Here is a 14,894-nt window from a genome sequence, read left to right on the forward strand (position 1 = left end):
CTACTACTGATTTATTTTTCAGTTAGGTTTCCTGATGTAAACATTTCTTATTCACTCTATGAGGTACTATCAAAGGATCTGTCATTATCTTTTTGTTAGTCCCAAGCCCCCAGCCAGAGATAGAACTTCTGGTAAAACATTTCTCCATTAATTCTATCTCTATCTCTCCTCTGAGGATCTTTCTCCCCTCAGTTGCCTCTTCCTAAATGTATTTCCAATAATTATACTTGACTAGCAAATTGTTGTTGGTTAACATTGTTTACAAAGACAAAGTAAACATATAAAACAAAGAAACATAAACAGATCTTCCTTATGTCTAAAGGAAAAGGCTTCAAGCTCCCATGAAAGAGCTCAAGGGAAGAATGGAGATACAGGATTACTGCTTTTGGATCTAGAGTCCAGGGAGGATTAAAGAAGTACAGCTTCTGTTAGAACACACTTTGTGCCCAATTGGCCAGAGTAGCCTCACTCTCTCAGGGTCCTGACCCTCTTGGCTGTAGCAGAGGTCTCTGCCTGTGCTTCTTCTCTCTCACCTCTCTATGGGTTCCTTACAACTTTTTATTCTTGAGCTCCATGTGTTTTCTAATCATCCTTTCAAAAGCTGAGTTTCTCTTCAAGTCAATTGGCTAAACTCAGAGAATTGACTTTTAAAGATCGCATAGGGGCACCTCCTATCATTCTTTATCCTATTGAGTTGTTTCCTTTCTGAATCACTCAAGTGATTTGCATCTCATAAAGGGATTCCTGGCTTGGCTAAATTTTTACAAGTGAGCTCAAGTCCATGCACTTCCATATTGTGCCACAATGGGCATACTTTCACCCTTCCCATCACCCCTTTATGTGTTGTCATCCCCTGTTTAAAATGTAAGCTTTTTTTCTGAAGGGGGGAAAGCAGGTCAGTTGGGGTTAAGTGACTTGCCCAAGGTCACACAGCTAGTAGGTGTTAAGTGTCTGAGGCTGGATTTGAACTCAGGTCCTCCTGACTCCAGGGCTGGTGCTCTATTCACTGTACCACCTAGCTGTCCCAAAATGTAAGTTTCTTAAAGGTAGAGACTGACTTGCTTGCTTATATTTGTATTCTCAGACTTTAGCACAGTGCCTGGCACAAACTAACCACTTAATAAATGCTCTGTTATCTATCTACCTACCATCTATTTATGTATCTATTGTCTATCCATCCATCCATGTATCTCATCTATCTAAAAATCTGTCTTTCTATCTATCCATTATCATTATCCAGATCCTTTTCTGGGACTAGATCTGTGGGAAAAGCAACTTCTTTATACTTGAATTTTGTTTCCTGTGAATTTCTAGGCATCTCAATTGCTATTCTTCTTTTTATACTGTAATAACTATGGTATCTTTCTTGGTGAATATATATACATACACACAAATACCTGCTTATGTGTATATTTGTTTAAACATATATGTACATGCACATGCTCATAGGCATGTATTGTATACCTGCCTATATATATATATCCATATATATGTGTGCACATATGTGTATGGTCTCTATCCCTTTTACTTTAAAGCCCTTTTGATTAGACCAAGCAAATACTATCTAACCAGGATTTAATTGTCCTCTATCCCTGACCAGAAGTCTATCATTCCTGTATTTTGAGCCATTGTCCAGAAATCCATATCCCATTCTCTGATTCCATTCTTCTTAGTTGACTTTTCACTTCTCAAATAAATTTTTCTCATCTTCATCTTTTGTTTTCTTTAAAAAATTAAACCCTGAACTTAACAAATACCAAATAAAATGAACATTTCTATATATAAGCTAGAACAACAACAACAAAAGATTGTATCTAAACCTATGAATCTGTTATATATGTTTATTTTTCCTTTTAAGTATATAATAAACTCAACAGTAACTTTCATATTTGTCCTATGTGTCTAGGTTTCCTCCTGACCTTCCTTCTATTCTCTTCTGTGCATTTAAAAAAATGCTTCAGTCGCTCTTTTTTCTTTTGGCAACCCTATCACTTATCCCTCCCCAGTATCCCAACTCTCACCCCACATTGAAAACAAAGATGGACAAAACCCTGGTAACAAATATGCATAGGTAAGCAAAACAAATTTCTATATTGTCTATGTGCAAAAATGTGTGTCTCATTCTGTATTAACTTTTGCTTTCAAAGCACAGCAGTGAAAAAAATTCAATTTATGTTCCTATGATCTTAACAAGCCTATGTGATATTCTGCAGTAGTTCCTAGGTTCTTCTTCTTCTTTTTTTTAAGCAATCAGTGTTAAGTAACTTGCTCAAGGTTACATGACCAGTTATTTCTGGGTGGGTGCTAAGTGTCTGAGCCCGGGATTCGATCCCCAGGTCATCCCCACACTGGAGCCGGTGCTCTTACTTGCTGTGCTACCTGGCCACCCTATCCTAGGTTCTTTCTGAGAGAATTTTATGCATCCATGTGAATAAACAGAAGTAAATGCTAGTCATCCATTTTGATAAGTCTCAGAGCTTTTCCCTTCTGTCTTAGATCTATCCTACTAGTAGACAACAGATTATGGCTGATAGCTGCTTCAGTCACTAACCACCACTATAGACTAAAATTCTCAGTTTTGGTTTGGTTGTGTGTGGTTTTTGTATTATTTTTTAACTACTTGTGGGTGTTTATACCTCATTTCCTAGATACCCCATTAAGACCTTTATAACCTCATCACTTTTTAACAACTTCACAACCACAACTTAACTTCCTTTCCTTCTTTTGACTTTAGGGGCTGTACCCTACTTCATGACCTTTCTCTCACTAGCCTTTTATTTCTTTCAAGTTTGTTTTCCTTTCTAATTTGTTTTCTGTGCCTTTTCTTATTTAACTTGCCTTGCCAACCACTTTCTCCTTCAGGTCATTACTCCTCAACTCTTTCCTTTATTTCTATTTTTTCTTCTCTATTTCTTTTCTTCTTTCTTGAGCCCCTTCTTCTTTAGTTCAAGTCATTCTCTTTATGCTCTTCCTCAAGTAATCCCAAATATCTCCTCCCCCAAATTCAATCTGCAGCCATCTTTCATTTTTTTTTCTTTTCTTTTTGGAGGGGGGAAGGCAGGGCAATTGGGGTTAAGTGACTTGCCCAAGGTTACATGGCTAGTTTTTTTGTGTGGGTGTTAAGTGTCTGAGGCAGGAACCGAACTCGGGTCCTCCTGACTCTGGGGCCAGCGCTTTACTCACTGCGCCACCTAGCCACCCCATGAAGGTAATCTCTTGACTTGCTCTATGAATCGGATATAAATGAGGCAGAGCTATGCAATGGGTCAGCCTCTCTCTCCTCCAGAATTGTCACAGTCCAGTAGCAAGACAAAGGTCAAGGTCACTGGTGATGGTCCAGGATGCAGTGGGTGAAGTTGGCCTTTTTAAATTAAGATCTTCTCCCAGGACTCAGTTTGTCCTGCAGGAACCCTAATTCATGAAGTTGGGATAATGCTTGTTTCATGTCAGTCTTAGAAGGATAATATTATTACTTAATATTTTTTCATTCACATATCTAAAATTAAACTACTGGAAGGGGGTTTTCCTCCCTTAAGGATATGCAAAGACGTCTCAGCTCTAGCAAACCCCAACTGTTTTGCATGTATTTAACAATCCTAAACTTTTCTCAGAATGTAAGTACTAGTCTATTTAAAGGGTTTTCTACACAGGTTTAGACAAAACATATACAAAGCAGATAAAAAAAATCTTGTCAGGCAAGGCACTGCAGAAGGGAGGGTAGGATGTGGGGGGTGGGAGATGGGAATGGGAACCTGGAAAGGCCTCATGCAGAATGTGACACTTGATTTAAGTCTTGAAGGAAACTAAGAATTTTCAGAGACATAGATATGTAGGGAATAAATTCAGAGCATGGTGACACAGTGCAAACGGTCAGGAATGAGAGATAAAGTGTTGTGTTATTTCTATATTATACACATATATGTATCATCTTGTATTGTATGCTCTTGAGGAAGAGGATGATTTTCCTTGAATACTCCATAGCACTCATAGAGTTTGGGGCACTCCTTAAACCCTTGATAAATGTTTTGCTCATAGGGATGGCCATTTATTCAGCATTCATGTCAGGATAATTAAGTACACCTGAAGAAAAGAACTGTGTGAACTCCACATAAACATACCCTAGTTACTGACATGTATTGTCACTGGAAAACACACCCTTTCCTTTTATAATCACTGAAGGAGAAAATTTTATCAAGAGAACTTAAAAGAAGTATGTAGGTTGGGGTGGGGGACAGGGGGCTCCAAAAAGGAATCTTGGAAAGCCCCAATTAAAAGGCTCTTAATTCCTGCATCAGAATTATACACTGTTCTTTGTGCCTACTAATGCCATTATAATAGTGCCATGCCTTTAATATTAATTCATTTTAGAAGGATCCATTGAACAGAATGAAATATATTAGTTTGGAAATGTTCGAGGAAAATGTGTTTATAACACATCAGTTTTGATTCAATCACTCTTCAATAATAGATTTTTGTTTTCATATACCCTAGATTTCCCTCTGAATTCCTCCCATTATCCACTCCCTTATTAAAAAAATATTTTTAAAAATAAAGAGGAAAGGGAGAAAATCAGCAAAATCAATCAATACACTGAAAAGATTTGTTACTACATACAACATTCCATACCTGTGGAACTTCTACCTCTCAAAGGAGAGGTGAGGAAGCCAAGCTTATTCTTTATAATTCAGCAACATTCATTTTTGATTGGTTTGTGATGGTTACTTCCATTTGCACTGATGTAGCCATTTTATATATTGATTTCCTGACTCTGTTTGCTTCACTTTGTATCATTTCATATAAATCTTTCTATGTTTCTCCATATCCATCATGACTGTCATTTTTTACAGTGCAATAATGTGACATTTATGTATCACAATTTGTTTAGCATTTCTTCAGTACCTGATTTCCTACTTTGTTTCCCTGTTCTTTGTTGAATCAATCAATAAACATTTTTTAAGCACCTATGTGCCAGGCACATACTAAGCAGCTGGGGATACAAAAATGGGCAAAAGGCAGTCCTTTCCCTCAAGGAGCTTACACTCTAACAGGGGAGACAATATGCAAACTAATATGCTTACAAAGCAAGCTATAGACAGGATAAATAGAAAATAATTAACAGAGGGAAGGCAGAGGCTGGGAAAAGTTGTGTGTGTGTGTGTGTGTGTGTGTGTGTGTGTGTGTATGTATGTGTGTGTGTTTAGTTATTTTCAGTCATAATCTGACTCTTCATGACCCTATTTGGGGTTTTCTTGGCAAAGATATTGGAGTGGTTTGCCATTTCCTTCTCCAGATCATTTTTCAGATGAGGAAACTGAGGCACACAGGGTTAAGTGACTTGCCCAGGGTCACATAGCTAGTAAGTGTCTCAAAGCCACATTTGAACTCAGGAAGATAAGTCTTTCTGAAACCAGGCCACTGCCCCACCTACCTGTCCTCCTATAAAAGGTGAGCAATTATAAAAATTGCTGCTACATTGAAGATCTAAAGGGTGCTAAGTTGTTTTAATAAAATTGTATATGTTTTTTAAAGTGCTGTTACAAATATTTTGGTGGTTTTTAGTGTCTTTCTTTAGACCCAAAAAGATTTAAAAACTTTTAGGGAATGAAACTCAGGGGAATTTGGCAGTTCATGGAATTTTTGGCTTACTTGTGTTATGAGTCTATTAATTCATCCTTTAGGTAAGCATTCAAGGTCACTCCTTAAGAGGCTGTGGAGGAGGGATGGCATTAGCACAGCATGGATATACAAACACTGCTACAGGGAATTGTCCTCGGTTTTACCTGGATTGATGATCAGATTTATTTGGATTCATTAGGAATCACTTTCTGACATGGAAACATTCTCTAGACAGATCAGATTCTGAAGCCAAAGTTAGGATAGAACACAACTGACAATGAGCTCTCAAATAATAAATTAGGATGATACTCAAGATGACTGAATATCAGTTTTGATTGAAATTTCTTGTACAAGAGGGAGTTGGAAAATGTAGAAATGGAATGTCAGGTGAGAAAATAAGTGATAAAAGTGTGAAATCCTATATCTTTCCCTCATCAGTTTTAGAAATATTTCTTCAGTAATATTAATTTATTCAACAAATATGTATGTCAAAAAACAACAACAGAATTCTCTTCAGCAGGCCTACAACCAATCATGTATTTTTAAAGAAGACATGGTTAAGGGGAGAGGGGGAGGGAGGGGGGGAAGGAAGGGGACAGAGAGAGAGAGAGAGAGAGAGAGAGAGAGCTTTCATTTCTAGCATACTAGATCTTTTTGTTTTGTTTTAATATTATATTTTTGTTCTTAAGAGATTCACCTTTTTTCCTATTTCTCCCTGCTCATCACAAAATCTAATGCTTATAATGAACATATCATTGCATTAGTGTGTCACATTTCCATAATTTCATCTTTAAAAATCCCTTCCAGAAAGTTCCTGTTGGGAGCTGAGACATCTTATTAGGACTCCCATTTTTTTTTCAATATGCAACAAAGCTATGGCTCAACTATTTCTTTATTTTTGTATTTATATTTATAATTCTTTAACTACCATAAAAGCCATCTCATACAAACTCTCACCAGAATCAAGTACCTCATGAACAACCCCTCTCATTTAAACTGGTCTTTCAGTTATTTCTTTCCCCCTGGGTTTTCTGAGAATGCATATCAGCAGTAGCCAAATTTGAAAAATTGGCACTTGCTTTTTTTTGTTCCTATACTAGGTGCTATTTGAAATTCAAAAGTAAGACAAAGATTTCCATGACAACATTGAATGTAAAAATTGCAAAATGTTAGGGCCATGATTCAGTCTAAAACCAAACCTAGTAATGGAAAGGCTATTTCATTTTGTAGAAAAATGTACCCCCAAAATTGAAATTTAAGTTGATAATGTAATGTAGTGAGACCACTGAACCTGGTCAAGGGTCAAGAAACAAGCATCAACATCCCTGAGGGAGAGATAGTAGGTAGCATATGTCAGGCAAGTCAAACCACTACCACCACCATTTTGACCACTATCTTCCCTCAGATCCCAATGGAGAGAGCCTAGGATCCTGAATGCAAGAGCCTTGAGAATAGAGGTCCCCCCACCCCTAAACCATCAGACCTGCTTCCACCTCAGCCCCCAGAACCATCATCAAGGGGAGAAATCACTGTGAAGAAAGCCCCACCTTCCTCATCACCACCAGCAACAACTGCTGACCAACTACCACCAATAGGCAGATAACTAGAAGAGCCCTGGGAGTGGCAGCACTCCCCCAAACCACGAATCAGTCCTCTATCTCTCTAGTCCTCTCTTCCTGTCTATTTCTTGGTTTATATTCCAGGGAAGCAGCTCCAGTAGAGGAGCCAGCCATCCCTACCAGTGGCCAACAATTGCCACCCACACAGCCAGCAAGCCAGCCTAACTCAATCAGTAAAGCACTCTGAAGGAGAGACAGGAGGCAGCATGTGCCAGGAAAGTCAAACCAGCATGACCACCATTGTACTTCAGAACCTGCACATGGAACCTAAGAATCTTGGGAATAGCGATTTCCCAGCCCAGTGGCCTCAGTCATCATCCTAAAACATTAACCCTGTGGAGATACATCTTGGCCACTGCTCCTGAAGGTACAAGGGACATAGCTACTGAAGACCTAGAAAGCAAAGTTCTTGCCACCAAAGTCTTTACAGTTGTCAAGTGCTTCAAAATCCGAAACTAATGTGATTTTAACAGTGGAAATGACATTAAAGAAAAGGCATCGCCATCTGGTTTGGTATTGTACCCTAAATAAGGATCAAGGGACTTTTCCATCTGACTTGCAACTGAAACCTTCCATATGTGTTCTCTCCCCCATCAGTATATGAGTTCCTTAAGAACAGGCACTATCTTGCTTTTCTATTTGTGTCTCCAGCACTTAAGATGGTGCTGTGCACATAGTAAGCATTTAATAAATGCTTTTTCATTCATTCATTCAAATTACCCTGTATTATGCTATGTATTTTTGTTATTGTTGTTTCAGTCATGTCTGACTCTTCTTAACTCCTTTATGGGCTTTTCTTGGGAGAGATACTGGAGTGGTTTGGCATTTCCTCCTCTAGTTCATTTTACAGATGAAGAAAATGAAACAAACAAGGTTAAGTGACTTGACCAGGGTCACAAAGCTAGGGGGTGGTGTATGTCATTGTGTTTTGCCCATGTTAGTGTGTCCACATGGGTCTGTCTAGATGTAGCTTGCATATAGCATCAAGATTAAATATAGAGAGAGTCTCTTCCCCCAACCCTTTTCCAGAGGAGACTTGGATTCCTGCCAGGAGGGAGTCAGTGCCTAGCATATAGTAGGTTTTTAATAAATACTTTTAAATTGAAATCAAGATTGATGAAGCAAAAGCCAAAGAGATAATTGGCTTGACCAAGGTCACACAGATAGTAGAACTATCACTATAACCGAGGTTCCCTGCCTCTAAATCCTAGCAGACTATGTCTGCTACAATGAATTACTTAATGTTTCTTGTCTGTATACATATTAAAATTCACCAGTAAAACATAAGCATGGAATGTTCTCCCTCCTTATCTCTTCTTCCTGGCTTTCCTGGCTTCTTTCAAGTCCCAGCTAAAATCCTACCTTCTACAGGAAGTCTTTCCTAGTCCCTTCTAATCCTAGTACCTTCCCTCTGTGATTATTTCCTGTTTATCCAGTATATAGCTTGTTTGTAGTTGTCTATACCATTAGACTGTAAGTTCCTTGAAGGCAGGGGCTCTCTTTTACCTTTTAGTTGTTGTTTTTAAAGAATATTTTTTATTTTATTGTCTTCTCAATTACAAGTAAAAACAATTTTTAACATTCTTTTAAAATAATTTTTGAGTTCCAAATTCCCTCCCTTCCTCCTGCCTCTCCCCCCTTCTTAAGAAGGTAAGCACTTTGATATACATGATGTACATGAGCAGTCATGCAAAACATATTTTCCATATCAGGCCTTTTGTTGTTTTTTGTTTTATTATTATATCTTTACATTTTTTGTTTATTTATTTATTTTATTTATATGTTTTATTATAATATATATAATATATTAAAATATATTATTATATATTTATCCTTAAGAGATTCACCTTCTTCCTATTTCTCCCTGCTCATCACAAAGAGAACACAGACAAAAAAGAGAATGCAGACAAAAACACATACATATACACACAAGAAAACTAATGAAAGTGAAAAATAGTATGCTGCAATTTGCATTCAGACTGCATCAGTTGTTTCTCTGGAGACGAATAGCATTTCTCATCATGAATCCTTCGGAATTGTCTTTGATCACTGTATTGCTGAGAATAGCGGAGTCACAGCTGATCATCATACAACATTGCTGCTATTGTGCTCTCCCAGTTCTGCTCACTTGACTTTGCATCTGTTCATGTAAGTCTTCCCAATTTTACCTCTCTTTGTATCGCCAGGGGTTAGCATAGTGCCTGGCACATAGTAAGTACTCAGCAAATTGACTGACTGACTCTGACAACATAAATTGTTTTATTTTTCCTTCTGTATCCCTAGCACTTAACACAGTGAGCATTGTAGGCAATTAATGAATATATATTTATTGAATCTAATTGGAGTGGAAGTTCAAGCCACTGTCCCATCCCTTACCAGCTATATGACCCTGCGTAACTCACTTACCTTCTTGGTCCTCCAGCTTCCCTATCTGTAAAACTGACTGTGTGGCCTACCTAAGAAGTCTTAGGTTCAAATACAATCTCTATAACACATAGGCAGGATGACCCCAGGAAAATCACTTTATCTCTCATTGTTAGAGTTAATTCTCTAAAACTATAAATTGTAGAGAATGTGGTAGAGGGACTATCCTCACTGGGAGCTCCTTATACTAATGAAATAAAAGGTTTGGTTTTAAAAAAAAACAGACATTTAAGGCAATTAGAAGCTTCTAATTCCAATATTATATCATTTGATCCTCATAATAAGTGCCATTATTATCCCCATTTTATAGTTGAAGAAACTGGAGCAGAGAGAAGTTAAATGACTTGCCCAGGATCATACATCTAGTAAGTGTCTGAAGCTAGATTTGAACTGTAATCTCCCTGAGTTTCATAGCCAAGCCAAGAAATGATCAACTCCTGACTCCAGGTCAAGTATGGTGAAAAGCACCATACCCAAGATATCTTAGATTTTATAGTGAAAGGCAATAGGAAGGAAGGATTTGATATTCAAGAACATCACCATGCTTTATATCAATGATTTTTATATCATTAATATGACACAATTCATCTTACAAAATCGTAGTTTATTATATTTCTGTTGTAGTATCCCATGAGGCATCTGTCCTTGGCCCAGTTCTTTTCAACTTTTCTATCAAGTCTTCCTCAGCTCCTGTGACCTTCCCATCCTCCTTCTCCTTAAGATCACTGCCAAGGGCAGGGGAAGAGGGAGTTTTAGTGACAGCTGCAGCAGGGATGGCCCTGTCCTGGGATGAATCCCTACCCAGGGTTATGGGAACAAAGAGAAGAAGTGATAGTAGAGGCAGGAGGTGGCCCTGTCTACAGTTAGAAAGCAACAAAGCCACATACATAGTATTTCAACTTTGGAGTATCAAATTTAAGAAAAAGACTAACAAACTAAGAGTATATTTTGAGGACAGTAACCAAAATGATGAGATAACAGAAACATTTGAACGAACTGGAGAAGAGAAGACTTGGGATGGGGTGGGGGGTGGAGAAAGTATATGGATGTGAGAACAGGGTGAGAATTATTTAGCAGGTAAGACTACAATCAATGAGATTAAGTTTGTAAAGATGCATATTCCAGGAAACAGTCCCCACAGTAGAATGGGCTGGATCACTAGAAGTTTTCAGTAGAGGCAGGATGACTATTTGGCAGGGATATTGCAAAAAATATTTTTTTAATAAAATAAAATATTTTTAAACAAAATATATAAATTAAATAAAATTTTAGTTAGATCGGATTACATGGATCTGGAATCAAGAAGAATTGAGTTCAAATCCTGACTCTGACTCTTATGTTATTTTACCATGATCTCTCTTGGTTTCATTTTTCCTCATCTGTAAAAATGGGGATTATAATACTACTAGTCCAAGCGTTCTTAACCTTTTTTTTTTTAATGTCATGGACTTTTTTAGCAGTCTGGTAAAACCTATAGATCTCTTCTCAGAATTACATTTTTAAAATGCATAAAATAAAATATGTAGGCTACAAAGGAAACCAATTATTTTAAATACATCAAAAATATTTTCAAGTTCATTCCCCTAGGTTAAGAATCTCTACGTAGTAATTAGCTCACTGGGTTGTTCTGAGGCTTGAATGAGTTGGTGCATAAAAAGTGTTCTGCAGATTTTAAAGAACTATCTAAATATAATCTATTCTTATTAGATGGTCTCTATTTGAGGTTCTTTCCAACAGATATTCTGTGATTCTGCTGGATTGATTTTTATATCATTGACTGATATTTACAAGTGCCCATAAAATATTAGATGATGTTCAGAATATGGTAAACTCATAAAATCAAACTGGTAGAAGTAAATGTCATCCTCCACATGAAGAGTAAAAGGGAAGCTCTTTCTGCAGAGGACTGATTCTCGTCTGTCCTGAATGGTTTTAAAACTGTCACTGCTTGAAGGCAAGGGAATGAACTAAATAATATTTCAAGATTTCTCAAATATGTGATTCTCTGACCATTATCACCGAATATAATCTCAGAAGAGAAAGGAATAAGACCATGGTCACCGTTTGCTTGTTAATATAGACTCTCATCCATAGGTGGCAGTCTCCTTTCACTGTTACTGAAACACACAGCTCCAAGACTAAGAAGTCCCTGTAATTTTGGGGGGTGACCAGAGCAAAATTGTTTTGTCCTCTCTTTCTTTGGCCGTGTCCTTACTCAATCTCCTCCCGTCCCCAAGCCTGTTGGATAGAATTCATATACAGGGGTTTTTAAGGCTGAACGACCATAGCTGGGCAACCAGTCAAAGAAACTTCTGGGACAGGATGAAATCTGGAGAATTAAGATTATAAGGAGAAATACATTGCAATTTCTATGTTAATCAATCAATTAATATTTAGTAAGTGCCTACTAAGTGTCAGCCACTGTGCTGAGCACAAGGGCAAAAGATAGTTCCTGTCCTCAAGGAGCTTACAATCTAACGGGGGAGACAGCATACAAATACAAAGCAAGATGTGATGAATAGAAAATAATTAACAGAGGAAGACACTGGAATTAAGAGGGGTTGGGGAAGGCTTCCAGTAGGAGGGGGCATTTTTGTTGAGACTTAAAGGAAGTCAGGGAGGTCAGTAGTCTGGGCAGAGGAGGGAATGCTCCATCATGGGGAACAGCCAGAGAGAATGCCCAGAGCAGAGAGAGGGAGGGTCTTGTTCATGAAACAGTCTGGAGGACAGTGTCACTGGACTGAAGAGTGTGTGTTGGGGAAGAATGTGTAAGAAGACTGGAGAGGTAGGAAGGTTAAAAAGGGCTTTGAATGCCAAACAGAGTATTGTCTCTGTGCAATTATGTGGAAAGCTTAGTAAAACTACCCTGTAAAATAGTTATGTAAAAGTAGATGTTTTCACCTGCCCACCAGCTTGTACATAATAGGTGCTAAATAATCATTTATTGAAGAACAAAAATTTTTCAGTGTTATGTTTTTTAAAGAAATATAAATGCAGGCTTATACAAGTCTTCACTCTCCTTAGTTTACCCTCCTCCCCTCAAACAGCATACTATCTTTATTTTTGGAGATTGGGAAAGATGATCATAACTAGGTAGACAGGGGTAGACAGGGGAAGCACACTCCTTTCAAAAGGGACATGCACCAACAGCCATCCCAGCACTTCTATTACCCTACTCATTGCCTCTTCCTTATTGTACACCTTTCCCCTAAACTAGTTGGAGACTCTCTTGATTTGCTCTGGTCCCCAGTGGATCCCACATCCCCAGAATGTCTGCTTGGCTGCTGCCCTGCTCCCCACCTCCATTGAACTGTCAAAATTCTCCTAAGTTGCCTTTGCTTTCTATGTAATGGATAGTTATAAGGGAGTGATTCAAATGTATAGGAATAAGAACTAGCAATTGATAAATGGTCAGAGGATACAAACAGGCATTTCTCAAGGAAAGAAAAGCAAGCTCTTTCTAGGTATATGAAGAAAATGCTCTACATCATAAATAATTAAGGAATTATAAATTAAAACAACTCTGAGGTTTTGTGACATTAACCCATCAGTCTGGCAAAGTTGACAAAACAGGAAAATGACATGTTCAAAGAACTGCAGGAAAACAGGCACATTAATGTACTGTTGGTGGAGCTGTGAATCAGTCCAGCCATTCTGGAAAACAATTTGGAGCAGTGCCCAAAAAGTTACTGAACTGTCCACATCCTTTGACCTAGTAATACCACTACTAGGCCTATACCCCAAGGAGATCAAAGACAGAGGAAAAGGTCCTATTTGCTTTCATATATATATATGAAAGCAAATATATATATATATATATATATATATATATATATATATATATAATCAGTTCTTTTTGTGAAAAGGCATGCCCATCAGTTGTGGAACAGCCAAACAAATTATGGTATATGAATTTAATGGAATATTACTGTGATGTAAAAAATGAAAGAAGAGACAACTTCAGAGAAATTTGGGTAGACTTCTGTGAAGAGATTTAGAGTGAAGAAAACATGAAAAATGAAGAGTTTTGAAAGAATGCAATGATTAATTGTGATTCCTTAGGACTGGTGATAAAGAATTCTACCTACCTCCTGACAGAGGGGTGATGTACTAATATGCAAAAATGACATATTTTTGGACATGTAGAACAATGTGGGAATTTGTTTTGTTTGACTGGGCTTAGTTGTTAGAAGAGTTTTGTTTTTCTTTGTTTTCCCAGCGGGGAAAAGGGCAGAAAAAAATTAAATGCTTAAAAATCAAAAAGAATAAACTTTAATTTACAAAATAAAATCTAAGTAGATTGGTTAAGAAAAAAAATTCTTACAATGTAATGGATGGTTACTCTGGAACCTTACAATAAAAAAACAAAAACAAAAACAAAACAAAACAAAAAACTAGCAACAACCAGACATTCTATTCACATCATTGCCCCTCTTCCTTTATGTACCAGGTTCCTTTTAGGAGCTGGAGGGGAGAAAGACTGGACAAAGGTATTATATCTGGGAAAGTCATCCTGCCCTGCCCCAACTCCCCTCCCAACCCTGCCCCAAGAGAAAGCCCTCTGGAGTGGGTTTTTAATAAGCCAGAGCTATGCATCTGAGTCCCCTACTGTGTTAGAAACCAGAGGGAGTTTAAATTTATTAGCAAGTGTCAAAAATGCCTGAGGATTTGTGCTCTGTTCCAACACCCCAAACTAGGAGATCATTAGTATTCAAGAAAACTATCTCCACTTAAATCTTCCCACCAATCAATTATTTTATTTATTTTATTTTTATTTATTCTGCTGGAATTACCAGCAAAACAGTTGCCCTCCTTTAGCTCTAAAGAGATGATTGGCTGGTTTAAAAAAAAAAAAACATTCTAGATCAACCCTGTCTGTGAAGAAAAGGAGATACATCCTGGCTCCGGACTTTTACCTCTGCAAGCTGGATACACGATAGTCCTTCAGCTCCAAGATTAAGGAAATGCCTCCCCTGGAATAACCAGGCTTTATGAAAAAGATCTAAAGGTTGAGCTAAAAGTTATCCCAAATTATTTCTCAGTTTTTTGCAACCCATCAGCAAAAGCCAAATGAAAGTGAGAGTGAAAGAGACAGAGACAGAGAGAAAGAGAGAGACAGAGAGAGAGAAAGAGAGACAGAGAGAAAGAGAGAGAGAGACAGAGAGAGAGAGAGAGAGAGAGAGAGAGAGAGAGAGAGAGAGAGAGATCCAATATATGATTAGTTCCTTATAAATT

This window comes from Petaurus breviceps, unplaced genomic scaffold (genome assembly GCF_028583685.1).
Source record: "Petaurus breviceps papuanus isolate PSGF00001 unplaced genomic scaffold, PetGlider_PUasm1.0 90977, whole genome shotgun sequence".
NCBI lineage: Eukaryota > Metazoa > Chordata > Mammalia > Diprotodontia > Petauridae > Petaurus > Petaurus breviceps.